The sequence below is a fragment of the Benincasa hispida genome, chromosome 2 (assembly GCF_027475165.1).
Source record: "Benincasa hispida cultivar pf3 chromosome 2, pf3_genome.v1.1, whole genome shotgun sequence".
Taxonomy (NCBI): domain Eukaryota; kingdom Viridiplantae; phylum Streptophyta; class Magnoliopsida; order Cucurbitales; family Cucurbitaceae; genus Benincasa; species Benincasa hispida.
This window is the reverse complement of record NC_143479.1, coordinates 9036402-9063792: the sequence shown is the minus strand read 5'-3', so window position 1 is coordinate 9063792 and position 27391 is coordinate 9036402. Positions and strand designations below refer to the sequence as shown.

The following is a 27391-nucleotide window of genomic DNA, read 5'->3' as shown; positions in this document are numbered from 1 at the left end:
TTAGACAGGAAGCCCGTTAGGGAATTGTTGACAAGGGTTGAGACCCTAGAGGCAAAAACTACGATGGATAGGCCTCTTGAGCATGGGGATGCTTCGTCGAGCTCTGTTGCCTCGATAGAAAAGTGTGTCAAAGAACTAGACAGCTCGCAGAGAGCGATCATTCAAATGGTGATCGAAATATCCGAGGACTTTTGAGCCACTATCGATGTCGTCCGACAGAGATTGCGGACATTAGTGCAAAAATTAACCTCACCATGAGAGGGGTGGGAAATCAAGCCCCCGTCGGGTGTACGGCCCAATTCAACATGGTAAAAGTACCCGAGCTTAAGCCCTTTTGTGGGGCTCGCGACGCAAAGGCACTAGAAAATTTTATCTTTGACTTGGAACAGTACTTCAAGGCTACGAACACAGCGACTGAAGAGTCGAAGATCACCCTAGTGACGATGCACCTAGTAGAGGATGCCAAGTTATGGTGGAGGTCCCGTTTCATGGATGTTCAAGAGGGACGGTGTGTCATCGACACGTGGGAGAAAGAAACAAGAGTTGCGTTCTCAGTTCTTCCTAAAAAATGTTGAGATTTTGGCAAGATGCAAGCTATGGGAATTGAAACATACTGATACTATTAGGGACTACGTGAAACAATTTACTGGATGATGTTGGACATAAGAGACATGTCCGAAAAAGACAAAGTTTTCTGTTTTATTAAAGGCCTGAAACCGTGGGCAAAAACAAAGCTGTATGGGCAGAGAATACAGGATCTCCCAGTCGCATACGCAGCGGCCGAATGGTTATTTGACTTCATTGATGAAGCTCAAGAGATGAGGCAACACTCGAGATCCCCTAATAGAGGGAGAAAGAGCAACAGTTTGAGTCCCTCAAGAAATAGTGGGGGGAGATAGAGACAACAATAGGGATAGTAGACCTCATCAGCAGAGACTAGAAATACATGGCGGGGGCAGAATCAGAGGAATTTTTATCGGCCCTTATCCTGTTATATATGCAAGGGTTCGCACAAGGCGAGCGAATGTTCGGAACGAGCCGCTTTTAATGCTTTCCAAACCTCATTAGCTCTAGATTAAAAATGCAAAGTTGTTCAGGTAGAAGACGAGAATGTACAGGTAGAGAAAGATAGAACCCCACGGGTTGGGGCCCTGAGATATTTAGCTGCCCTCCGAAAGGATGTAGGAGAAGAAAAGGGATCCCACGGAGGTGGACTGATGTACATTGATGCTTGGGTCAACCATAGATCGGCCAAAAGTACCATGGTCGATTCGGGGGCCATCCATAATTTTATGTCCGAAACAAAAGCCAGACGGCTGAATCTCCATTGGGAAGGAGGCGTAGATAAAATGAAAGTAGTGAACTTTAAGGCCTTGTCGATTACAGGAATGACAAAGAGGACAGTCGAAGTTGGGGGACTGAAGTGGCCCTGCCAATTTCGTGATCTTTAAGATGGATAACTTTGATGTGGTGTTGGGGATGGAGTTCTTGCTTGAGCACAAGGTAATACCGATACCCCTCACCAAGTGTCTAATGATCACCGGGTCTATGCCCACCGTTGTGCATGCTGAGATCAGACGGTCGAAAGGGATAAGGATGATCTCGGCTCTCCAGTTGGAGAAGGACTTTACCTACGAGTCAATCGAAACCGTGGAAGAAAAGGCTCCCCAAGACATTCTACGTGTCTTTGAGCAGTGTCATGTTGTTAAGCCGGATAGTTTACACGTCCCCGATTCTAAAGAGGAGGAGAAGGAGAAAAAGGAAGCCCAGACACCGAGAGTTCCTACCAGGAGACTGGGTACAATTAAATTTTTGCCTGGGACAATTTTGAAGCCGAGGCAAGAAGAACATCGCCTCGTGAGCAACTTTAGAGGACTGGTAGAAGTCATCAAAAGGGTTGGGAAAACCTCTTATCGGGTGCAGTTACCATCGTGGATGGAGATTCATCCTGTCATCCACGTAAGTAGATTGAAACCCTATCATCCTAACCATGCCGAGGAGAGATGTAGGATGGAAGGCCTCAAAGGCAGCTGCTCAACAATATGCTGAGTTCGAGCAAAGATGGTTGACAGGGACGTCAACCAATTGAGTGGGGGAGAATGTCACAGTCATGCTTGTCCAGGGCGTGTTATCATGTCCGCATGACCGCCTCCACCTCTTTTTACTATGCTTTCATCCTATGTATTTCCTTTTGCTAGGTAGTTAGGTTTATATATACTTTTCTTAGTGAGTGACCGCTCGCCCGTTTCCATATGCAAGGGTAGTAGATGTGTTTTTGTTCAGAATGTTCTATATGGGGAAAGAACTAACCATCACTTCCCCATACCCAGAGTAGTATGCTATAAAGCTATTGTTGTTGCTTATTGCTTTCTAGCCTACTACAATATTTTTCTTCTCTATTCTTACAATCAAACTGTTTGCGAAAACCTTTTCTCCAATTCCGTTTTCTAAAACAGTTTTCTCTAAAATGGGGGTGGAGGTTGCGAGAGGCACCTGGTGTGCCATCGGCTGTCCCTATTCGAATTGGCTAACTTGTTCGTGAGCGGGAACAAGTGCCGCACAATCGCTAAGTGAAGCCTCGGAAAGTGCAATTGTGACACAGGGCAACAACTTCATTAGAGAAAATGAGTTACCTCTTGAACTTTCAATAACATTGGTTAAGACCCCCACAACACGTTTTACTCCAAGTATTTTTCCTTGATTTCGCGATATAGAGTTTGCTAAATAAGGCCATGCAAGTAAACCTCATATCACCGCAAAAGCTATAAAAAAAGACTCTTAAACTCTTTCATAGAAGGTGGCATCACTTCATTATCATGTTAAATGCTTCATCAATTTTGTCAAAGACAAACCACTTAGATACTGAGTTATGAAGATTTCATCATTATCCTTCAAATCCATATCAAGACCACCCAAAGAAAGGGTTATGGATCATTTAAAGGTTTTAGTTTTATCCATCAAGTTCGTACTAGGACCATCCAAATAAAGGGCTATGGATCATCAAGTCTATCGCAATAGACCTTCCAGAAAAAGGACTATGGACCATCAAATTTATCACAATAGACCACCCAGATGGAGGACTATAAATCACTATAATGGTTTAAGTCTCATGTTCACTGAGGATTCTAAAATTATTTTCCTTGTTAGTCCTTGGTTAGAGGGTTGGCTAAATTCTTCTCTATCTCACAAATTCCAAGGAAATAACTTCTCGTTTTAACAACTATTTCACAACTCCATGTCAAGATGGATATGCCTCCTTTTACATCATATATACTATTCTTAGCAATTCCCATGGGAGCTTGTGAATCACAATGTACTGAAACTAGTACTGATACCCTCCTCCCAACAATGGTACATCTCCTAGTAGACTTTTCAGCCACTCAAGCTCTTGTCTTGTTAACTCTAGAGCAATAAATTCAGCTTCCATGGTGGGCCTAGCTATGCACATCAATTTTGCAAACTTCCACGATATGGCTCGTTTGCCAAGTAAGAATACATATCTACTAGTAGTTGACCTCGCCACTATCACTTACCCAATTTGCATCAATATAACCTTTTAACACAGTAGAGAATTTATTGAAATGCAAACAATAGTCTATTGTACTCTTAAGATATTTCAAAAAACGACGAATAACACCCCAATGATCTTTATCAGGATTATGTTATACTCAATCTACTCACATCGTATGCAATATCAAGTCTGGTATAGTTCATTAGAAACATAACACTACCTATGATCTTTGCATATTCATATTGAGTCACGCTAACCCTTTTATTTTTATTAAGATTTATACTAGCATCATAAGATGTTCTTATAGGAGGCTCATCAAACACTACTACAAAACTAGATTTTAATGTCGGTCTAAAACTAACATGACATCGAAGATCGTGTTATAAAAGATCTTTAATGTCAGTGGTCTTTAATGTCGGTTTTAAACCAACATTATAGATAACTAAGATTTCAATGTCAATTATCTTCAATGTCAGTTTTCAAGTCGACATTAAATATTGTTTTCAATGTCGGTTTTTCACCTATTTTTTGTTAATAGTTGTCTGATATTAAATGTATGTCATCATTTTGTCAATAATATTTCTTTTTTACCTATGCATGCACAAACTAAAATTTTAACTGCTTTCACAAATCCCTAATAACAAGTCACAAAAAGAGGACTTGGATGATAATTTAACTCTAAAACCAAGTAATCAACAAATTACCAAAACTCATAAGGGTTACATAGCGAAATTAAAATTTTGTTAGATACAAACAACTTTTATTGGTGTATCAAAAATCAGTACTCTTAAGATATAGAATTTATGAAATTCGAGCTAGGAGCGAAATCAACCAAGTGAGAGAAAAAAAACACCATATTATATTGATGCTTATTGAATGATGAAACAATTTAGAATGGTGATTTTGTTACAGAGTCGCATACTATCAAGAAAGTGCACTATTTGAAATTAATTTACATTGCTAAAGTTTTGTTCTACAGACTTGTAGTAATCATGAGAAAATACCAATGCAACATGCAACAAAATGACAATTGGAGTAAGATGGTGAATGATGGTTCAATTTGTCAATTGGGTATAATATTACCTATATAATCTTAACTTTGCTAGTTCATTACCTCATATGAGGAGAGGGACTCTGCCTACAATTAACAAAGAACCACTCTTGTTCTACCTCTCAAACTAAGAGGGTTGATGGTTGAAGATTAACTAACCAGAACAGATGTCAACACCAAAAATCTACAAAGAAATGTAGGAATTAAGCAAAAATAACTTGGATTGCAACACAAACGCGCCATGTAGAAGTACCAATCTACCTCACTAATTTGAATTTATAGTGCTAAATTCAATACATTGCGTCATTGGCTCCACAAAGTATGTGCAACTCTATGTACTTGAAGAGAATGATAACCCTATAAATTAAAGGCAACAATCTAATATCTTATTAACGATGAACTTGGTGAAGAATGATTATAACTGTGAAACCCTGAATTTCACCTCGGTTAATTAGGTTAAAACTTGGTTAATAAGGAAGCTTGTAGAAGAATAAAAGAGGAGGAAATGTCTTAAGTGTTGGAAATTGGACCTTAAAGGCTAAAACTTAAGTTGTGGTTAAGTGAAGATTTAGGTGGCAAAAATTTGACCAAGTGTTGAATGCATGAAGACACCATGCGTTAGTAAGAGTCGCACGACCAAAGCTAGGCACCAAACATTGGTATGTTGCGCTTGGCAAGGCAAGGTGTGAGTATTGGGTGGTCGTATGATGACATGAGAATGTCGACCAGGCATTGGCATGAGTGGGTTGCCCATGTGATGAGCTAGGTAGGATTGGCTAAGGACATGCGGCCATATAATGCGTTGACAGACGCATAAGAGCGGGCCAGGTGTAGCACGGGGGTGAACGCACGGTTGCACACAAAGAATTGCACGAGGTTGAGCGCAAGGTGCTGGGCGGAGCGTGAGGCATGCGGGTTTGAGTTGTGCATTGATAAGGTCGTGCGATGTCGAGGTTGTTAGGCTAGGGAATGAGATGGCTATGCATTGATGTAGTCGTTGGTGTGAAGCTTGTGGCCAATACATCAAGCAAGGGGTGTTGTGATTGGCAAGGCTATGGTGGATGCATGGTGTGGGTGGCCAAGAAAAGCGACAAGGCGTGGCCAAGGTAATTAAAAGTTGATCACATGAGGAGGGCAAGGTAATGCCTAAATGTTGAAGCCATGCGACGGCTAGGTCGTTAAGAGGTTCGGGAAGGCTCATGGACACATATGACAAGGTTAGCCTAAGCATGAAGTTGTACATGCGTTGGTTGTAGGTGTGCGATGAAGAACCATGCAACGACCTAAGTATGGTTGATGAGCGCATGATGATGAGTGGCCTAAGAGGTTATGTGCCAAGGGAGAGCCGTGCGTGGGGAAGAAGAGTACGACCATGGGAGGACATGTGATAGACTTGAGGTTAGTGACGGCCAAGGAAGGGACAGGCGTTGGACAAGACCATGCAGTCATTTGGTTGAAGTATGCATTGACAAGTTATGTCTTGGAGAGCAAGGCTAAGTTGGCCACTCATCCGAACATGTGGCTAAAAAAGGGAGAGTTGGGATTGAGCCAAGGCTAGGTGGAGGCATGAGAGGACATGTAAAGTTGGGACTTTGTGTTGGCTAAAGGAGATGAAGCCACTTCAAGGCAAAGTTGGCAAGGGTAGGCGTTGGCAGCACAAGAAGAAGGCACTTGGACATGCAATGGAGCTGGAGGTGTCAAGTAGAGGGGAGTTTTGGACGCCTATAAATAAGGTAGGTTGGGAAGTTAGTTCTCACAATCCATCATGCCTTTTGAGTGATTTTAGGTGAGAGTGTCCAGAAGGGAGTTAAAAGGGGGTTCTGGGCTGCCTTTTAAGTTGGAGTTATGAGAAAAGAGAAATCGACTTTAGAAGGCAGGAAGCCCAGTCGAACGCACAACACAGTGTAGCGCCCATCGCCTGACGCCTATTGCTTGCGTGTGCGTGCCAATAGGCCATCACTCAGCCCTACTCGTGCGTCATTGCCAGCGCACAGACGCCTAACACAAGGTGCGTGGACATCCCAGTGTAGGCTTGCACGCGTCCCACCACCAGCCTCGTGCATGCGATCGCCCAACGCTACGTCCCTACCTACCCTATGCGACGCCTGACACCCACTAGAACCTAGCTACATGCATCCATGCCCACCCTATAGCCCCAACGCCCATAACCTACCAAAATAACCTCCAAAGGTTGCTTAAACAATACATCATATGCATAATTTAAATAGCAATTATGGACCAGGATTGGACTTCTAAAGCATTAATTAAATTAATATAATGTTTATATTAATTTAATTAATCAAACCTACCTATTATATTAATAAACAACTCAGCTGATTCAAAACAAGTGAATTGGGTCTTGAAACAGCACGAACCGGACCACCAGCAACCAAACTGCCCTTGAACAACTCTAACCAAATGAACGGGACCCGGACCAGCTCGAAATTGAATTGAACTGTGCGCAAATCGATGCTGAAACACACTTATTCTTCATCTCGGTTAATCGTAACGTCGTGCTCTAGCATCACAACGCTACATAGAAGAACTCCGTCGCTGCATCGTAGCATCGCAACGCTACTGCACATATTCGATCTTCTTCGAACCTCGTTCAATTTGAGCCCGTTTTCGCCAAAAATTCATTGGGATCATCACAATCGACTTAAGACAATAAAAAATACAGACTCGATAGCATTTATTACCCAAAACAACGAGCCCTTACAAATCTAATTTGTAAAAAACAAAGCAGTAAACACAAAAAGCTAATCCTGAAACATCCAAAATTTCAAAGCATTCATCAATAATTCATCATTTGAAATATCACAGAATATACCCACCAAAACTGTAATTAAATTTTGGAATTGATAAAAAAAACTGGGATCGAAACTCGACCCCGATACCAATTGAAGGGAAGTCAATGAAGGTTTCTGTGCAGAAGCGGGGATCGTTCCCAATTTTATTTTTTTTACAAAACTTTAAATTACATAATCAAAGACAAATTATGCATTATCAAATAAAAAAAAACTTTACAACATGATATTAAAAAAAAAGAATTAAGGAAAAAATTGACATTTGCCCTTGAAGCCAATTTTCTTCACGAATTCCCTCTTGATCTAGATCACAAACAAGAGACCAAGTATAATGATAACATAAATTTAGGAAGAGAAAGAGCTTGGAGAGAAGCTCCATGTTATAGACCATGTTAGGGTCAACCTTTGTTGACTCACTGTTTGACTTCCTCGTCAGATATCTTAACATCTCCCCTTAAACTTGGGGTAGCAACAACAAGACCAAGTTTGGTTCTGAGATAGATGATCTAAAAGTGGCTGAGAGATTTGGTCTAGTAGTCGGTGAGTTGTTCATTGGAAGAACATAACAAACAACTAGTTTATTATTAAGCACCTGATCCCGAACAAAGTGAACATCAAGTTCAATATGCTTCGTGCGAGTGTGAAAGACAAAATTTGATGCTAAAGCCCTGGCATGGATATTGTCACACCAAAGTATTGGCATGCCATTAAGAGAAAATCCAAGTTCCAAAAGTAATTGTCTGATCCATGAGATTTCGACAGAGGCATGGGCAAGAGCTCTATATTCTGATTTAGTGCTTGAACGAGTAACTACTTACTGTTTCTTGGAAGACCATGAGACCAAAGAGGATCCAAGAAAAATACAATAAGCAACAATGGATTTACAGTCATCAATGCTGAAAGCCCAAACAGCATTTGAGGGACAGTTGACTGAAAAGCTCATGGAACATAGTACCTTTTAAATACCTGAAAATGCACTTAACGGATTTCCTATGGACATCAGTGGGGGCTTTAAGGCACTGACTAAGGCGGTTGACAATGAACGTGATGTTTGGTCGAGTATTAACGAGGTACTACAGGGCATCGAGAGCACTTCAATAAGGGAACAGATCGTCAAGATGTGAGCCATCATTAATTGATATGGTTTGACCAGCAACAACTAGTGTTGGACACGGTTTGGCTAATGATATGTTGAACTTGAGCAATAGGTCAGACATTTACTTTGATTGGTTAAGATAAACACCATTTTAGATGATAGGTGATTTGAATACCAAGGAAGTAATTTAGCCGGCCTAGATCTTTCAAAAAGAACTTAGTGTCAAGTGTAACCACAAGTTGAGAGATGAAGTTGAAGTTGTTCTTAATCACAATTACATCATCGACATTGATAAGAAGGAGAACAATAAGCGAAGATCGCCTTAAGAAATAGAGGAGGTATCAGATTTACTTACAGAGAAGCCACACGAAATCAGAAACTTCTTTAATTAATTGTTCTTAACACGTGGTGCTTGATGTAATCAATAGATGGCTTTGTTAAGCTTGCAAACGTGAGATGGGCGATTAGGATCCTCAAAACCCGGTGGCTTTGACATATATACGTCTTCCTTCAATTTTCCATTCAGAAAGGCAATATTAAAATCAAGTTAACGTAGGCTCCACCCATATGATACATCAAGAGATAAAACAATACAGATCGTAGATGCCTTCACGATTAGAATGAAAGTTTCAAAGCAATCGATCCCCGGCATCTGGTGGAGCCCATTGGCCACAAGACGGGCTTTTAGAATCGATCCATCAACATTCGTCTTAAGGCGAAAAAACCATTTGTAAACAACCACATTGTAGTGAGAAGAAGGTAGGACAAGAGACTAAGTCTTTAGTCGTATTAACGCGAATAACTCCTCAGCCATAGAGGCCTTCCATGGCAGACAGGAGAGAACATCCGATAACTTTGTAGGTTCAATGAGAGGCTAAGAAGAGATGATGTAGTGGTAACAACCCAAACCTTTGGGCGAAACACACCGACCTTGCCCCTTGTAATCATCAGATGTTGGTTCACGATTGGTGGTTAAATGGCTTCAGTTGTAGGGGTAGGAAGGTGAATGGGAGAGGGAAATCAGGAAATGGTATGAGGGTTAGATGACTCAGATAAAGGAGATGAGGGTAAAAGTAAGAGTGGGCCGGTTTGAAAAGGGGAGTTTGAGCTTGTTTGGTTGGGAGTAGGTGTAATTTAAGTATGAAGGTAGACAATTTGGGCTGATAACAAAATGATTAGGTCCATAGGTACAAGGATGAGAGATGTAGGAGGTGGGTTTTGCACCGAAGGAAGGTATGAGGCAGAATTTAGGCTAGTGTAGGAGGGTACTTGAAGTAGGCCTTAGTGTGAAGGAAGCAGGGGAGAGTTGACTGGCCGAGAGGTTAGAGGTGGGCCAAACCAAGATAAAATAGAGTTATGGGCTGAAGGGACTCTTATACTTGATGGAGAATCGTCAAACCCAAGTTAGAAGAGGAATTTTGCCTCATTGAAAAAAATGTCTCGGGATGAAGATCTGACCATCTTTGTTCATACATTGGTGTCTTTTGTGCAGAGGTGATGGCCCAAGATACACACATTTTTCCATATGGAAGTCGAATTTGTTCTTATGATACGACCTTAAGTTTGGGTAACACGTACACCTAAGAATTCGTAGTGACGAAATGTCCATCGGTTAGTTATATAGCAATTTAATTAGTGTGGAACCCTACAAAGAAGAAGAAAGTAAACCAATAATAAGAGAAGTAGTAGTTTGAAAGGCATACCACCAGAATTTGGGGAGGGGGGGCATTGTCGCTTGAGCAAGAAAAGTGAGACCAGTTTCAACCACATGGTGGTGCTTTCGTTCAATAGGACCATTTTGGGCATATGTGTAAGGGCAAGAAATGTGAGTTTGAATACCAAGCTGACTAGAAATAGATAACATTGGTTTATATTCACCTCCCCCATTGAGTTTTAGCATTTTAACAGTAGTATAAAACCGATTAAAAACCATGGTACAAAAATCTTTAGAAGTCTGAACGGTATCACTCTTCTATCAGAGAGGATATGACCAAGTGAACCGAGTAAAATCATCAATAAAGAGTATATAGATGCAAAATCTATCAGCAGATAAAACATGGGTTAGTCCTCAAACATCCGTATGAACCAATCAAATGACTTAGAGGTATGAGAAACAAAGTTAGGAAAAGAGAGGGCATGAAAATTTCCAAACTGACACGCTTCACAAAGAGAAACATTATCATTAGATAAAACTTTAAGATTACAACTCTTGATGGCCTTGTCTAATGTTTGGGAGGAAGGATGACCAATCCTCTTGCTCAAAATTGACTTGTTCACAATTAAATTTGTATTAACCAATATGCAACTCATAACGAACAACCATTAAGGAAAATTTGAGAAGATGGCTTTTGAACCTTCAGATCTTTCATTAGAAAAAACTTGATGATCATTTATATTTTGTTGAGAGGTGGACAGCTGATATAAACCATCTTTAAGCATGCCCATCAACAACACCTCCCTAAAAGTTTTGTCCTTAATCACAGAAGAATTGGAGTGAAATTCAATAACAATGTGATTATCTTTGGTTAGTTGAGAAATGATAATAAAATTCTTAGCGATGGAAGAAACACATAACACATTATTTAACTTAAGAGAGCCTAATAGAGAAGTTAAAACAATGTTTCCAATATGAGACATATGTAATGAAGATCCATTTGCTACAATGACCTGATCAGTACCTGAGTAGTCAGTTTTCTGATTGAGGTAAGATGGATTGATTGTCACATGTTTGGAGGCTCTGCTATCGCCATGCCATGAAGGATCAATCACGGTTTCAGGAGTTTCCATCATAGAGTTGGCCGTAAATGGGTTTTGGGGAAGACAAAATGCCTGACTATTATTAGTCGTAGGAAGAAAGCCAGAGGATTCACGCATATGAGTTTATTTTGAATTTGTGAAGTCTTTGAGAAAATTCATATAGCACACGTCTGTTGTATGTCCCACCTTGGTGCAGACTTGGCAAACCAAGCGATTTGAATAACCATCACGCCTGCAACCTCTTCCACAGCCACGATGGTTAAGAGAAAACCCTATTTATCAATTTTGATTGGGACTAGAGGGAGAATTTTGACTAGGTGATCTGTTCGTCTGAGTTGCATTAACAGAGAGAGATTGATTAGTACTAGAAGAGGATAAGGTCAGAGAGCTTACACCCGATTTCAAGGTAGTATGATACTCTAGGCGTTTCTCATAAAACAGAAGATCTGACGGTAGATCAGTCCAGGCTATTCCTCACTTTCCTTGAACCATAAACACCACTAGGTTGTATTCTTCGTCGAGACATGAAAGAACTTGAGAGATTAGATTATCATTTGAATCGGATTACTGGTAAAAGCAATACTGTCAGCATATTTCTTCATGGTTGTCAAATACTCTTCCATTTTGAGAGAGCCTTTTCTTATTTGTTGAAAAATATGTTTCACGTAATCTGTTTCGACCTTGGATTGGACACCAAAAAGCTCATGAATAGCATCCCAAAGGCCTTTCGAGGACTAATAACCCATTACTCGGATGGCAATTTTATGCGACATTGAGTTGTAAAGCCAACCAAGGAGTAGTTGATAAATAGCTGCCCATGTCTCATACTCAGGATTTTGAGTCAAATACTCCTTAGTAGTTGTTGAATCTGTGCTAGTTCATTCCCTTGCAACAATGATTTCCTTCTTTACTTCAATCCATCCACTGATGAATCGATTAGGGCACACTTTTTCACTCGTTAGGTAGCCTTCAAGGCGATAACTCCTCAAAATTGGCTAGGCTAGGGTTTGCCATAGAAGGAAGTTAGGTCGATCCATTTTAATGGACGTAACTTGGTTGAGTAGTTGGTTTAGGGGAGGTCCAAAGGGACCTTCTTTGCTAGAGTTTACAAAGTGAAGGAACTCTTAACGAAGAACATCCATGAGCGAGTTCGGATCTTTCTGATTTCATTATGACCGAAATTACCACACACATATTCTATCAAACAGCTATACAATTTACACCAATTAACGACATACTTTGATAAATAAAATACAAGGGATTGAGTTCACATACCAGTTTAAGACTGTCTTCAATTTCGAACTCAATGCAGCGGAAGAACCTCTACGTTCTCTATCGCCCAGCAAAACAGTCGGCTATGACAGCACGATCGTTTACACGAATGGTAACAACACGAACAAGTACGAGCAAGTATGAGAGAGGACGACACCACCACTTAGAGCCCTTGGTATTCTCGGAGTGAGAATCCAAAGAGTGGTCTTTGTTGAATTTGGTAGAGGTCGGAGGAATGGGCTGATCGTGTAGACGATAAGCAAGTGGGAGAGAATGTTATCATATAGGGAATGCTTATCGTTTAGATAGAGCTACACAATCGTGTAGGTTTTACCAAGCGATCGTCTAGTAATAGGTAAACGATCGTTTAGAAAACACGGCACGCTAGGCGATCATTTAGGAAAGCTAAGTGATCGTTTAGACGCGAGTGTGCGATCATTTAAGCGATGAAGCTCTATTGTTTAGGCTCTCAGCTAAGCGATCAAGACGTTTTCATACCGATTGCGAATTTTTTACGAACCCTTGCAAAATGAAACAAATTTTCATTTTATTCTTCAGTTACAATAACCAAATACTGAATTTCCCACTAACGCACGACCGAGGAGAAGATTTCGGCCAATTATCACATAATTAACCAATTTAATTAATAAATAAATATAATCATATTATATTTTTACCCTATAGTTTGATATCACATATCTACTATAGTAATTTATCCTCCACTTGATATAAATCATATTTATATCTAATTTTCTTTAAAATAATGTATCTCATACATTTAGCCAATTATATCATATATAATTAACCAGTTCAATTATATCATATATAATCGAACTCCCTTTTGTCAATTTGAACATTTCAAACCAACCCAAAAACTGATTCTCGACTTTATCCGAGCTACCTAGGGGACCTTTACATCGGAGTACAACATTGTTGATCCCTTTACAAAGGCCCTCACGGCTAAAGTGTTCGAGGATCACCTGGAGAGTCTGGGTCTGCGGGACATGCGGCATCTTGTCTAGGGCAAGTGGGAGATGATATTGGGGTATGCCCTAGTTTATTGTATATTGTACATTTTTATTTTGTATTGTATATTAGTCTCCTGAGTCATTAGGACAAGTGGAAGATTGTTGGGATTGGTGTCCTAATTCTCATAGAGTCTCGTTGTTTTGTAAAGATGCACATTGTTAAATGAATAAAATAAGTGTTACTTAATTCTGGTATTTACTCATATCTAATAAACAAAGCTCTTTGGTTATCTTATGTGAACTTAAGCATGTATATATGATAAACAAGTGAATCATGCCTTAAGTGATAACCTAAATCAATATGTAGTATAAGGATTAAGGTGAGATACCTGATTTTGGTAACATTATGGATACGGCCCACTTTGTAGAGGTTTGCAAGTCTTAAAAACTACTACAGATGGTTGATCCTGACCATTCATGTGAAGACGTGGAGCGGGGGTGTCCTATACAAAGAGTTTGTATAAGACTTGGACCACAAGATGACTAGACTCTGTATATAACGCCATTGATACTAGAGACTTGCATCTCACCTAAACGACCATAGGTGACACGATCTCAATCCTGAGTATATTGTGAACTCCTGCCTTTGAGGGCAGACCTTTGACTAGTATGGGTGATAGTGGCCAGATTTCCAACTCAACACGCCTACTTTTTTGGGGACTTGCCTGATCTGGGAGTTGGGAACTCAATCCACAATATAAAATTCACTCCTTTCCCAAAGCAGGGATAAGTAGAGAGATTGCTCTCTTAAGGGCTGATTCCGGGGATTGAACATAGTGGTCACAACTTCTCTTTGGAAAAGAAGACTTTGTCATAGTAGGACTATGATTTATGTTCATTAGAAGGATCAGTGGTATTTAAGGAAACAGATGTAACTACTAGGGCATAACGGTTATTGGCCCAACTGTACTTACGAGCGATCTGTGAAGGGTTGTTGCACTGCTCATTGGTTAAGATGGATACATAATATATCTGTAGTGAGGAGAGTTTAACTGTCGGTCTTTAGTGGAGTGCCTGACAGTTAACGGATGGTAGATCTCGTGACTAAAGAGTTTAGTCAGTTATTTGTGTACCATTGGAACTTCAGATCTATAGGTCCATAAGGTTAACTTGGTAGCTTGGATTCATGTTGATGGATCAATCTTGGTGTTGATTTGAAATGTTCAAATTGAAAAAAGGTATTTTGATTATATGTGATATAATCGATATGATGTATGAGACACATCTAGTGGAGGATTGATGTAAATGAGATTTACATTAAGTACCATGGAATAGAAAAAGAACTATGGTTTATATGTTTCATGAGATGAAATATTAAAACTATAGGTTATAAATATAGTATGATAAGTTGGTTATCATTTATATTTACAATAATATTGATTATTAGATCATTAATACTTTTTCTTTTAAATAACCAAATGTAGTGGGTGGTTATTGATCATGGTAACCGTGAGGTTTTAAAAGGGAACCGGTTTCCTATTTTGAAAAGAGTTTTTGACAAAGGATTGAAAATAATTTGAGTTTTCTCTCTAACAAAAAGAAACTCATGGAAGTCGTCAAGTAAATAAAGATTTACTTAACGACAGCTAGGCTAGGTAAACAATCGTGCAGTGTTTACTAAACGATCGCATAGCTTTTGCTAGACAATCACATAGTTTTATCTAAACGATTGGGAATCGACCTATACGATAGGTCTCTGACTTCTCCCACTTTCCTAATCGTGTACGCGATCGTTCTTTTCTCCGTTTGTTTCCTCACACCAAGTCCGAATAGAGCCCACCCTCTAGGTTCTCTCACCGAGAATACCGAGGTCGCCTTGTTGTTGGTGCTAGACTCAACTCGACACCGTCAAGTTTTTTCGGAGGTCGTTCGTGGTGTTGCAAAGGTCGTTCGTTGTTATGGAGGAGTTCATGAACGAGGAGATCGTTGAGGATGAGCGTGAAGAGTTCGTGCTGTGTTCGTGCGGTGTTGCGGTCGTGTAGATAGAGTGTTCGTGGTTGCGGTTGTTCGATCAGAGTCACATCGGAGCGTGGAGACGTTTTTGCATAAGTGCATAAAGCTCCCTCTGTACATTTGATGTTCATGCTGTAATTTCTATGTATATTTGCATAACCGCTTGTATTGAAATCGACTGTAAATGTATTATTGATTCATGATTGTAAATTGGAAGTCTTGCTTCCACTGCTCATGAAAATCTCGAGTGTCGATTTCCTTCAATTGGTATCAAAGCCAGGTTCTCTGATATTCCAAATTACAGATCTGAATCGAACGATTTTTACAATCGCGATGGGTTTCTGCATTTGTAGTTAACCGTTTTCTACATTTGTGGATGAATTGATGAATGTTTCGATTTTAAATTGCCTTTTTGTTAAAGCTTTCATTATTACAAAGTGTTAATTGTAAAGACCTCTGTGTTTTTTTGGCAAAATTAACTTTGCAATCGAGTCTGTAATTCGAAAAATTCGAGTTCGTCGAGTCGTTCACGATGAAGCTTCGGTGCATGGCGATGCGGTTCTCAACGAAGAAAAAGATCATGCGTTGATCGGGTCATGTAACCTCAGGTAAACGATCGTTGGGATTTAACTAAACGATCGTTTAGATATTTTTTTAGATGACCGTGTAGTATTTTCTAATTGATCATTTAGCTAATGCTAAGCGATAAGGTAAATCATTTACCATATCGTGTAGCGTTGGTTGTGCGATCGCGTAGGCGCTGGAGGTAGGCGATCGTAGTGTGGAGCATGCGATGTTCGTCGTTTAGTAGAAGGCGCGCACTAGACGATCGTGTAGTTACAAGCTTCATCGCTTTGTTACTACCTATGCAATCACACATATGCGATACGGAAACGCTAGCTAAGCGATCGCTTAGGTGATAGTGATCGTGCAGAGTGCACTAAGAGATCGTGTACTTCAGACTCCATCGCTTAGTAAAGGTATGCGATCATGTAGTAATAACTAAACAATCGTTTGGATTTTTCTAGACGATCGTATAGTAGAAGCTAAACGATCGTTTAACTCCAGAGCGCTAGTAATCGATAGAACGAAGGGTTTATTTTATCGCCTAGACGATCGTGGGGTGCTTTGTACACGATGGATAGTTGAAGAAGCGATGCTTTGCCGAGTGGTTCAAGACCCGGTTTGCCTGTTTGAACCGGAGACTCCTTGTCTTTGTAATAGTTAGCTTTCCCTTTTGTGTTTTAAGGCAATTTAACCCGGTTCATCAACTTTTATTGCTTATACATGTGATGTATGTCTTATATGTCAAAGTGGTTGTCATATAGTTAAAAACCCACCTTAGGTTGTACAATTACTCATGCATCATGTATTATAAATGTTATAATATTGCATGAAGAAACTACTTGAAAGCATGTGCATGCATCATGAAATATAAGAGTTATATTTTGCATGCATTGAGCATTATCATGCATCATCCTTTTATTATAAATGTTATAGTCTAAAGGGGAATGGAAGCATGTTTTGCTTATTTCATTGCGGTTTTGTATAAGTGTTATATAAAAGAAGTAGCAATGAATGGACAATGCATTGAGCATGACACTTAAGTTGTTTATAAGCGTTATGAATGCCTTGCATGTGTTAACTTCGCATTGTGGTTGTTTCCGTTTATAAGTATTATAAAGGAAATTAGACCTAAAATTAATAATTCAGAACTGCATGCGAACTTAGGGTGAACCCAAGTTTTTTAAAAGGGTTATAAAATTGGATTGAGATAGACCTAAGTTCAAGTGGTTCTAAAGAGTTTAGTAACCTAGATTAATATTTTAAAATTGGTTTAATAGAATTAAATTGGTTGGAATAAAAGATTAAATTTGTTGTAAACCTATCTATAAGGGACCTTTTGTCTAAGGCGGGTTCTGGCTAGGCTGGGGTTCTTAAGTTGACGGAAACGTAACACCCCTACCTGGGAACCTACCTAGAAACGTGAATTAGATAGATTTTCAGCAAGCATGCGACGTTTTGGTCAAAGACTCTGTTAAAAAGTTTAATGGATGATGATCAAAAGTTGTTCAACTATCCAAAGTAAAAGTGCTCTTCGGAAAACCTAAAAGTCACTTAGGCAAAATCCTTAGCCGTGTTTTTTTGAAGTAAGTTAAACCCTAGGTTATAAAATGCTCAGTGGAAGGAGAAGGCGTATCAGATATGTCTATGATTCCACTCACGTTTCTCCCTGTATGTTCATACCGTGAGATTCATGTTTAGCCTCAAGATGCCCTAGGATGCATACCCCTTTGGATGGTGTTTGCATGAGTCAATATCAAGGTGGACGGAGAGAGTATTATAGTAAGTGGGTGAAGGGTGTGTGCCAACACGTCCTATGGTCTCTGTCATTGGTTCACACTGTGAGATTATTCTGTACGCCCTCGTGTCGCCTTCGATACGGCCTCCTTCGGATGGGTTTTGTGCAGTTGGTCAATATCAAGGTGAACTCCAGAAATGGATAGGGTCGCTTTAGATTTTGTCCCAATCGGATTTTTTCCCTTCGGATTGGCCTTTTGGGACAGACCTCTAAGGCTTAAAATGGCGGGTCATAATTACAGGAAATTGTTAAGTAAGTTAATGATCTCTTGGCCAAATCAATGATGGCTAGTCTTTATAGGAGTAAGAGTTGTTCTGGTATTAATGACTGGTTGAGATCATCTCAATTCAGAGGAAGGATAACTAATCTCCCTTTGGCGGCTTTTGTCCTAACCCTTTGAAGCGTCATTGCGAAACTAGATGTCACACAGGGTTCATATTAGTTTTGTTAAAACCTTATTGGATGTTACTTTATTTTACAACGGGTATTTTCTTAAAACCTAATGTAGGTCAATGTGTTTTTCTTTTCAACAATTCGTTAGTATTTCCATTTAAAGCTTTTAAAAATGACCGATTTATTACAGTGGAAAGAATCATGTGAAACGAATTTCATGGCAAACGACCTCTATCTCACTACTCTCCAAAATAAGAGACAAGACAGTAAATATGATTTATTGGTCTGGTAGAGAATGATGGTTCTACCTTGATCCTAGATTCAGGTGCTACCAATCATGTCAGTTCCTCTTACCAAGGATTTAGTTCCTGACAAACATTGCCACAGGGAGAGATGACTCTTCGAGTCGGTAATGGTGAGGTTGTTTCAGCTGTTGCTGTAGGCAGGCTGAAGTTATTTGTTGACAAGAAACGTTATCTGTTACTGGATAATGTTTTTGTAGTTCCTCATATTAAGAGGAACTTAATCTCGGTTTCTTTTTCGTTGAACAAGGCTATACCTTCTCTTTTTCATAGAATAAAGTGTTTATTTTCAAGAATGGAATGAAGATTAATTCTAGTTCAATGGAAAATAACTTATATGTACTAAGGTCGTTAGTCATAAAAGCCTTGTTTAACACTGAAATATTCAGTACGGCAACAATAGCTAAAAGACTAAAGGTCTCTCCAAAAGAAAACGCCCATCTTTGGCATCTAAGGTTAGGTCACATCAACCTCAATAGGATTGAGAAGTTGGTGAAAAGTGGACTTCTAAGCCACATTTTATGATTATGAAATATGGCAAATGGACGTCAAGACTGCCTTTCTGAATGGTAATCTTAAGGAGACCATCTATATGATTCAACCATAGGGGTTCGTAGTTCCAGATCAAGAGCAAAGAGTTTGCAAGCTTAATAGGTTCATTTATGGACTGAAACAAGCATCTCGATCTTGGAACATTAGATTTGACACTGCTGTCAAGTCGTTTGGCTTTGATCAGAACGTTGATGAGCCTTGTGTTTACAAGAATATCGTCAACAACTCAGTAGCTTTCCTGTTACTGTATGTGGATGATATCCTACTCATTGGGAATAATGTAGGATATCTGACTGACATTAAGAGTTGGCTAGCTGCCCAGTTTCAAATGAAAGATTTGGGTGAGGCACAGTATGATCTCGAGATCCAGATCATTTGAGATCGCAAGAACAAATGGTTAGCCCTGTCTTAGGCATCATACATTGATCAACTGTTGATTAGGCATAGGATGCAGGATTCCAAAAGGGGTTTGTTATCTTTCAGGCATGGAATCATTCTGTCTAAGGATCAATGCCCTAAGACACCTCAAGAGGTTGAGGAGATGAGACGGATTCCCTATGCTTCTGCTACATGAAGCTTGATGTATGCAATGTTGTGTACCAGACCCGACATTTGCTATGCAGTAGGGATTGTCAGTCGGTATCAGTCTAATCCAGGATTTGATCACTGGACGGCGGTCAAGACTATCCTCAAGTATCTTCGAAGAACGAGGGACTACATGCTTGTGTATAGAGATAAGGATTTGATCCTTACAGGATACACGGACTCTGACTTTCAGACCGATCGAAATTCTCGCAAATCAACATCAGGGTCAGTGTTTACTCTGAATGGAGGGGCTGTAGTTTGGCGAAGCATCAAGAAAGGATGCATCGCGGACTCCACTATGGAAGTCGAATACGTAGCGGCTTGTGAAACAGCTAAAGAGGCTGTTTGGCTGAGGAAGTTTCTTACGGATTTGGAAGTTGTTCCAAATATGAATTTGCCTATCACTCTTTATTGTGATAACAGCAAGGCTGTGGCAAATTCGAAGGAGATTCGGAGTCATCATTGAGGTAAGCACATAAAACAGAAATATCACCTGATTAGGGAGATTGTGCGTCGTGATGATGTGATAGTCGAGCAGATAGCATCAGAGCACAAGATTGTTGATCCCTTTACAAAGGCTCTCATGGCTAAAGTGTTCGAGGGTCACTTGGAGAGTCTGAGTCTGTAGGACATGTGGCATCTTGTCTAGGGTAAGTGAGAGATGATACTGGGGTATGCCCCAGTTTATTGTATATTGTACATTTTTATTTTGTATTGTACATTAGTCTCCCGAGTCATTAGGATAAGTGTCTAATTCTGAAGACTGTTGGGATTAGTGTCTTAATTCTCTCGGAGTCTCGTTGCTTTGTAAAGATGCACATTATTAATTGAATAAAATAAGTGTTATTTAATTCTGGAGTTTATTCATATCCAATAAACAAAACTATTTTAGCATTTACTCATATCCAATAAAAAACTATTTTGGCATTTCATTGGTTATCTTATGTGAACTTAAGCATGTATATATGATATACAAGTGGATCATGCCTTAAGTGATAACCTAAATCGGTCTGTAGTATAAGGACTAAGGTGAGATACCTGATCCTGGTGACACTATGGATATGACCCACTTTGTAGAGGTTTGCAAGTGTTGTAAACTACTACAGATGGTTGATCCTGACCATTCATATGAAAACGTGGAGCGGGGGTGTCCTATACAAAGAGTTTGTATAAGACCTGGACCACGAGATGACTAGACTCTGTATATAACGTCGTTGATACTAGAGACTTGCATCTCACCTAAACGACCATAGGTGACACGACCTCAATCCTGAGTGTTTTGTGAACTCTTGCCTTTGATGGTGGTCCTTTGATTAGTATGGGTGAGAGTGGCCAGATTGCCAACTCAACATGCCTACCTTTTTAGGGACTTGTTTGATCTGGGAGCTGGGAACTCAATCCAAAATATAAAATTCACTCCTTTCCCGAAGCAGGCATAAGTAGAAAGATTGCTCCCTTAAGGACTGATTTCGGGGCTTGAACATAGTGGCCACAACTTCTCTTTGGAAGAGAAGACTCTATCATAGTAGGACTATGATTTATGTTCATTAGAGGGATCAGTGGTATTTAAGGAGACAGATGTAACTACAGGGGCATAACGGTTATTGGCCCAACTGTACTTACGAATGATCTGTGAAGGGTTGTCGCACTACTCATTGGTTAAGATGGACACATAATATATCTGTAGTGAGGAGAGTTCAGTTGTCGGTCTTTAGTGGAGTGCTTGGCAGTTAATGAATGGTAGATCCCGTGACTAAAGAGTTTAGTCAGTTATTCATGTACCGTTGGAGCTTCAGATCTATAAGTCCATAAGGTCAACTTGGTAGCTTGGATTCATGTCAAAGGATCAGTTTTTGGTGTTGATTTGAAATGTTCAAATTGACAAGAGGTATTTTGATTATATATGATATAATCGGTAGGATGTATGAGAAACATCTAGTGGAGGATTGATGTAAATGAGATTTACATTAAGTACCATGGAACAAAAAAAGAACTTTGGTTTATATGTTTCATGAGATGAAATATTAAAACTATAGGTTATAAATATAGTATGATAAGTTGGTTATCATTTATCTTTATAATAATATTGATTATTAGATAATTAATACATTTTCTTTTAAATAACCAAATATAGTGGGTGGTTATTGATCATGGTAACTGTGAGGAAATCGGTTTCCTATTTTGAAAAGAGTTTTTAACAAAAGATTGAAAAAGAATTTGAGTTTTCTCTCCGGCGAAAAGAAACTCATGGAAGTCGTCAAGTAAATACAGATTTAATAAACGGTGGCTGGGCTAGGTAAACGATCGTGCAGGTGCTAGCTAAACGATCGTGCAGTATTTACTCAACGATCGCATAGCTTTGCTAGACGATTGCTAGCCCAAGGTAAACGATCGTGTAGAATCGACCAAGCTAAACGATAGAGTTAAACGATCGCATAGTCTTTGCTAGACGATCGCATAATTTTATCTAAATGATTGGTCATCAACCTATACGATAGGTCTCCAACTTCTCCCACTTGCCCAGTCGTGTACGCGATCGTTCTTTCCTCCATTCGTCTGCCTCACAACAAGTCCGAACAGAGCCTACCCTCTGGATTCTCAAACCGAGAATACCAAGTCGTCTTGTTGGTGGTGTCAAACTCAACTTAACACCATCGAGGTTTTTCGGAGGCCATTCATGGTGCTGCGAAGGCCATTCGTTGTTGCGGAGGAGTTCGTGACCAAGGAGATCGTTGAGAACGACTGCGAAGAATTCGTGTTGTGTTCATGCGGTGCGGTCGTGTAGATAGAGTGTTTGTTATTGCGGTTGTTCGATCAGATCGCACATCGAAGCGTGGAGAAGTTTCTGCATATGTGCATAAAGTTCCTTTTGTACATTTGATGTTCATGCCATAATTTCTCTGTATATTTTCATAACCATTAGTATTAAAGTCGACTGTAAATGTATTGTTCATTCATGATTGTATTTGGAATAGGTCTTACTTCTGCTGCTCACGAAAATCTCGAGTGTCGATTTCCTTCAGAGAGATCATTCTCGGACAACTCAAGAGACTGCTGAGAAGCGTTACAAAGGGAGAGAGAGCCAACACTTGCAAAAGCAAGAACATTCAGCTGGACAGAGTTGGAGTGAAAAAGAAAGTGTAAAAAGCCACGGGAAGCAAGACATTGCTACCAGGCTTCTTACCCCTTCATTCCATTGTTATTTTGTATTCAACACTTTATTTATAGAAAATAGAATTCTCATTTCAACTTATGTTCAATCTCTCCATACTTCGCATGAGTAGCTAAATTTATGAATGAGTTGAGAAGTACTTAGCTAGCATGACCTAAGATTTACACTTTATGCGATCATCTTGTCTTATGTATGCGTCATTCACCTTTTAGAGATACTTGAGAGAATAGTCTAAACATAGAATATAGACTTGAGAGAGTCAAATTAGAATCTAGGCTTGAGAGAGTCAGATTAGAACCGCATAAGTAAGAGATAGAAACTTAGACATAAGTTCTATTGCTATTAACGTATTGCATGCACCCTAGAAATAGGATATGATAGTATGCGGTCACCTTGTGTATGTGTGCATCATTCATCATCGCATAGACAAGAATAGAGGCTTAGACATAAGTCCTCTCGACATTTTTGTATACATCGCATGCGTCCTAGAAATAGAAATTATGGCATTTGCATTGAGAGATGACATGTTGTTGTTTGTGTGTAGCATGATCGCATAACATGAACGCAATCTTAGGAAGTGTTAGCTAAACCCCTTCTCAACCTGTTCATCGCATACTTATTGTAATTCTCGATTTCATCAATTCTTTATTCGAACTCCGTCGCATAGGAAATATACTTAATCAAAACACCATCCAACTTATTTGTTTTCACCACCGCAAGGGAATCAAATTTACTATCGCATATTTACTCAGTAGTCCCTGTGTTCGACCCTGTACTTACCAAGAAACCTAGTGAGGCATATACTTGGGTCTTATTAGGAAAACTTATACGTGCAATGCATAACACATCACCGCAACTCATACCATAATCGCATCACCATTTACAACGCATCAAGTTTTTGGCATCGTTGCCAAGGACTACGACAGTACATATTGCACCAACAGTAAACCTTTTGATTTTCTTTGCAGCTTCTGACTTTGTGCACTACCATTCCTTTGGTAAGGGAAGAAGCAGGTGTCGCATGAGCAAAGGACGCGTTTCTGAGCCCAACTACGACCTAGAGATCTAAAGAACGTTCCGAAGAAGACAGAGAGACAACAGTCGACAACAACAAAAGAGAAATCTCAGAATGACGGAGCATCCGGAAGAAAGAGTCGCAAATGCGAACAACATCATGGCAAACTCAATTCTCCTGAAAAATGACCGCAATAGACCCAATCAGGACTATGTGTCGCCTAACCTCTATGATTTCTCCCTAGGAATCATCTGGCCAGCTTTGCACGGATCGAGGTTTGAGATGAATCCGTTATATTACAGATGATTTAGACAACCGGACAGTTTGGTGGAAGGCGTGGCGAGGACCCGCACACCCATCTCCGGAGTTTCATCGAAATCTGTAACACTTTTATTGTAACGACCCGAGTTCAGGAGGTACATGAATGAACTGATATCACATCTGAATGAGAGGAATCCTAAGGACATGAAAGTATGGTTAAAAAAGGCTTAAAATAATTGAAACTTACTACCTATACCAACAAGGTGCACCTTCCTTTTCGGTGGCTGAATCATAAGAACTCCAAAGTTAAGTGTGCTTAGCTTGGAGCAATCCTATGTTAGGTGACCTCATGGGAATTCTCGATTTCATCAACTTTTTATTCGAACTCCGTCGCATAGGAAATATACATGATCAAAATACCATCCAACTTATTTGTTTTCCCCACCACAAGGGAATCAAATTTACTATCGCATATTTACTCTCGTTTAAGCGATGAAGCTCTATCGTATAGGCTCTCAACTAAGCAATCAAGACGTTTTCACACCGATTGCGAATTTTTTTACGAACCCTTGCAAAATGAACAAATTTTCATTTTATTCTTAGGTTACAATAACCAAATACTGAGTTTCCCACTTACGCACGATCGAGGATAAAATTTCGACCAATTATCACATAATTAATCAATTTAATTAATAAATAAATATAATCATATTATATTCTTACCCTATAGTTTGATATCATATATTTACTATAGTAATTTCTCCTCCACTTGATATAAATCATATTTATATCTAATTTCCTCCAAAATAATGTATCTCATACATTTAGCCAATAATATCATATATAATTAACCAATTCAATTATATTATATATAATCGAACTCCCTCTTGTCAATTTGAACATTTCAAACTGACCCAAAAACTGATTCTCGACTTTATCCAAGCTACCTAGGGACCTTATGGACCTGTGGCTCGAAGCTTTAACAGTATGTGAATAGCTGACTAAACTCTTTAGCAATGAGATCCACCATCCGTAACTGCCAGGCATTCCACTAAAGACCAACAACTGAACTCTTCTTACCACAGATATATTCTCTGTGTCCATCGGATATAACCAATCACGAGTACGATGACCTTTCACAAATGCTCGTAACTACAGCTGGGCCAATTTATCGGTTTGCCCATGTAGTTACATCTCACTCCTTAAGTACCACTGATTCCTCTAATGAATAATACAACACAAATCCAACTATGTGTGAACATCTCTCGGGCCAAGAGAAAGTGTGTGGCGCCACATCGTTTAAGCCCTGAAATAAGTCCTTAAGAGAGCTATCTATCTACTTGCCCCTGCTTCGGGGAAAGAGTGAATTCCACTTGTAGCTGAGTTCCCAACTCCCAAATCAGACGAATCCCCAAAATGGTAGGTTTGAATCGACGACCTGACCACTCACACCCATACAAATCAAAGAACTGCCCTCGATGGTAGGAGTTCCCAACTCATTCAAGATTGAGGTCATGTTATGTATGGTCATTCTAATAAAGTAAAGTCTCTGCCATGAACGGTGTTACATAACGAGACGTTAACACTTCATGGTCAGGTCTCATACAAACTTTTTGTATAGGACGCCCCCGCTCGCATGTTCCCTACAGAATGATTGGGATCAGACCATCTGTGACAAGTCACAACACTTGTGAGCATTCCACAAAGCGGGTCGCATCCATAGCGTTACTAGGATAAGGTTTCCCTTCTATATCCACATACTATAGACCATTTTGGTTATCACTCAAGACATGATCCACTTGTATGTCACCACATACATGCTTAAGTTACATACAGATAACCGGGGATTTTATGTTTATTGGTTTATGGTAAATCAAAGAAAACATACAACTGAGCAAAATCAAGATGTGAAGTAAATATCATATATTATACAACACAAGCGTTCGTACAAACTGTTTACAAACTACAGGACATGAGACTTTAGGGCATCAACCCCAAGAATAAGATCGATGGTTGAGATGCCATAGGCTCTAATACTGGATTGAGATTTATATTGAGAGCAAAAAAGGAGAAGAAAAATAAAGAAAGCTGAAAATGCTCTAATAAATTATTTTGTATTTTCTGTTGTGTTATCCATCCAACACAGAGGTGTAATATATACACTTATAAATGAATAATATTGTTAAAAATACACGTGTCGACCAATGATAGGAATAGTGATGACATAAATTTGGGAAGAGAAAAAGTCTGGAGAGGAGCTCCATGTCATAGATCACATCAAGGTCAACCTTTGTTGACTCATTGTTTGACTTCCTCGTCAACTATTTTAACAAGGGGGCCAGAAAGTCGAGTGTTTTAGAGCTATAATTTGAGGAGCAAAAAGGATGGATTTTTTTAATCAAATTTGTTTTGGACAAAGCTTTAAGCTTGGTGTCAATAATTCCACGATTAAATATGTTTGGGAAAATGAAAGAAGGAAGTTGTGTGGAAAAATTTAAAGGCACTACCTTTGCTTCAAAAATATGGACGGGAGAGAGAAGTGAGGAGAGAAAGGAGAAAGAGAAAGAAAAAAAAGTAAAAAATAAATGTAAAGGGTAGATCTACCTGAGCTAAAAGAAATATAAAATCAATAAAAATTGCAACTCATTTAAAATTTGCCAGCTCAATATGCCACGTCACTTTTCCGTTAGTCGACTAACAGTCGAACTAATTGAGTGACCATTTATAAGCATTTTCCAAACCTTAGGGATTAAATGCCTCTTTTGAAACCTCGAAGATCAAATAGACACTAACCTCAAACTCTAGGGACCAATAATGCATTTTGCCCTAATCTTTTTTGGTCAATGAATTTTTAGCAATTGATACGTTTAATTTTTAAGGTTTCAAACTATGTCTTTTTAGTCCTTGAGTTTTTAAGGATGGAGCAATCTTAAAGAAGTGAAAGTGAATTAATTGTTATCCCTTTGATTCTTTTAAATTTTAAATTAATAATTAGACATTAACGTTAAATATTGAAAAGTGAGTATTTACTCCAAATTGAAATTAAAAGTGTAGATTTTAAAATATAGGGATTAAATTGAAACAAAACTCAAATCTTAAGGATAAAATTGTAACATTTTAATATTAAATTGAAACAAAACTCAAATTGAAATATTAAATTAATCAACTTATATTTCAAATAGAAACTTTTTTTGTTTCTTTAAGTATAATTGGGGTAGGTGTTTTTAAACTATTAATCACAAGCCTAATACGATGGATCAAATAGAAATTAGAC

General features: G+C 39.1%; 1 protein-coding gene across 2 annotated transcripts in view; it reads right to left on the bottom strand.

The window, feature by feature from the left end:
• LOC120071280 (ribosomal protein L29 family protein) overlaps nucleotides 1-27391 on the bottom strand; it is a 36834-nt gene that overhangs the window by 8975 nt on the left and 468 nt on the right. The window lies entirely within an intron of this gene.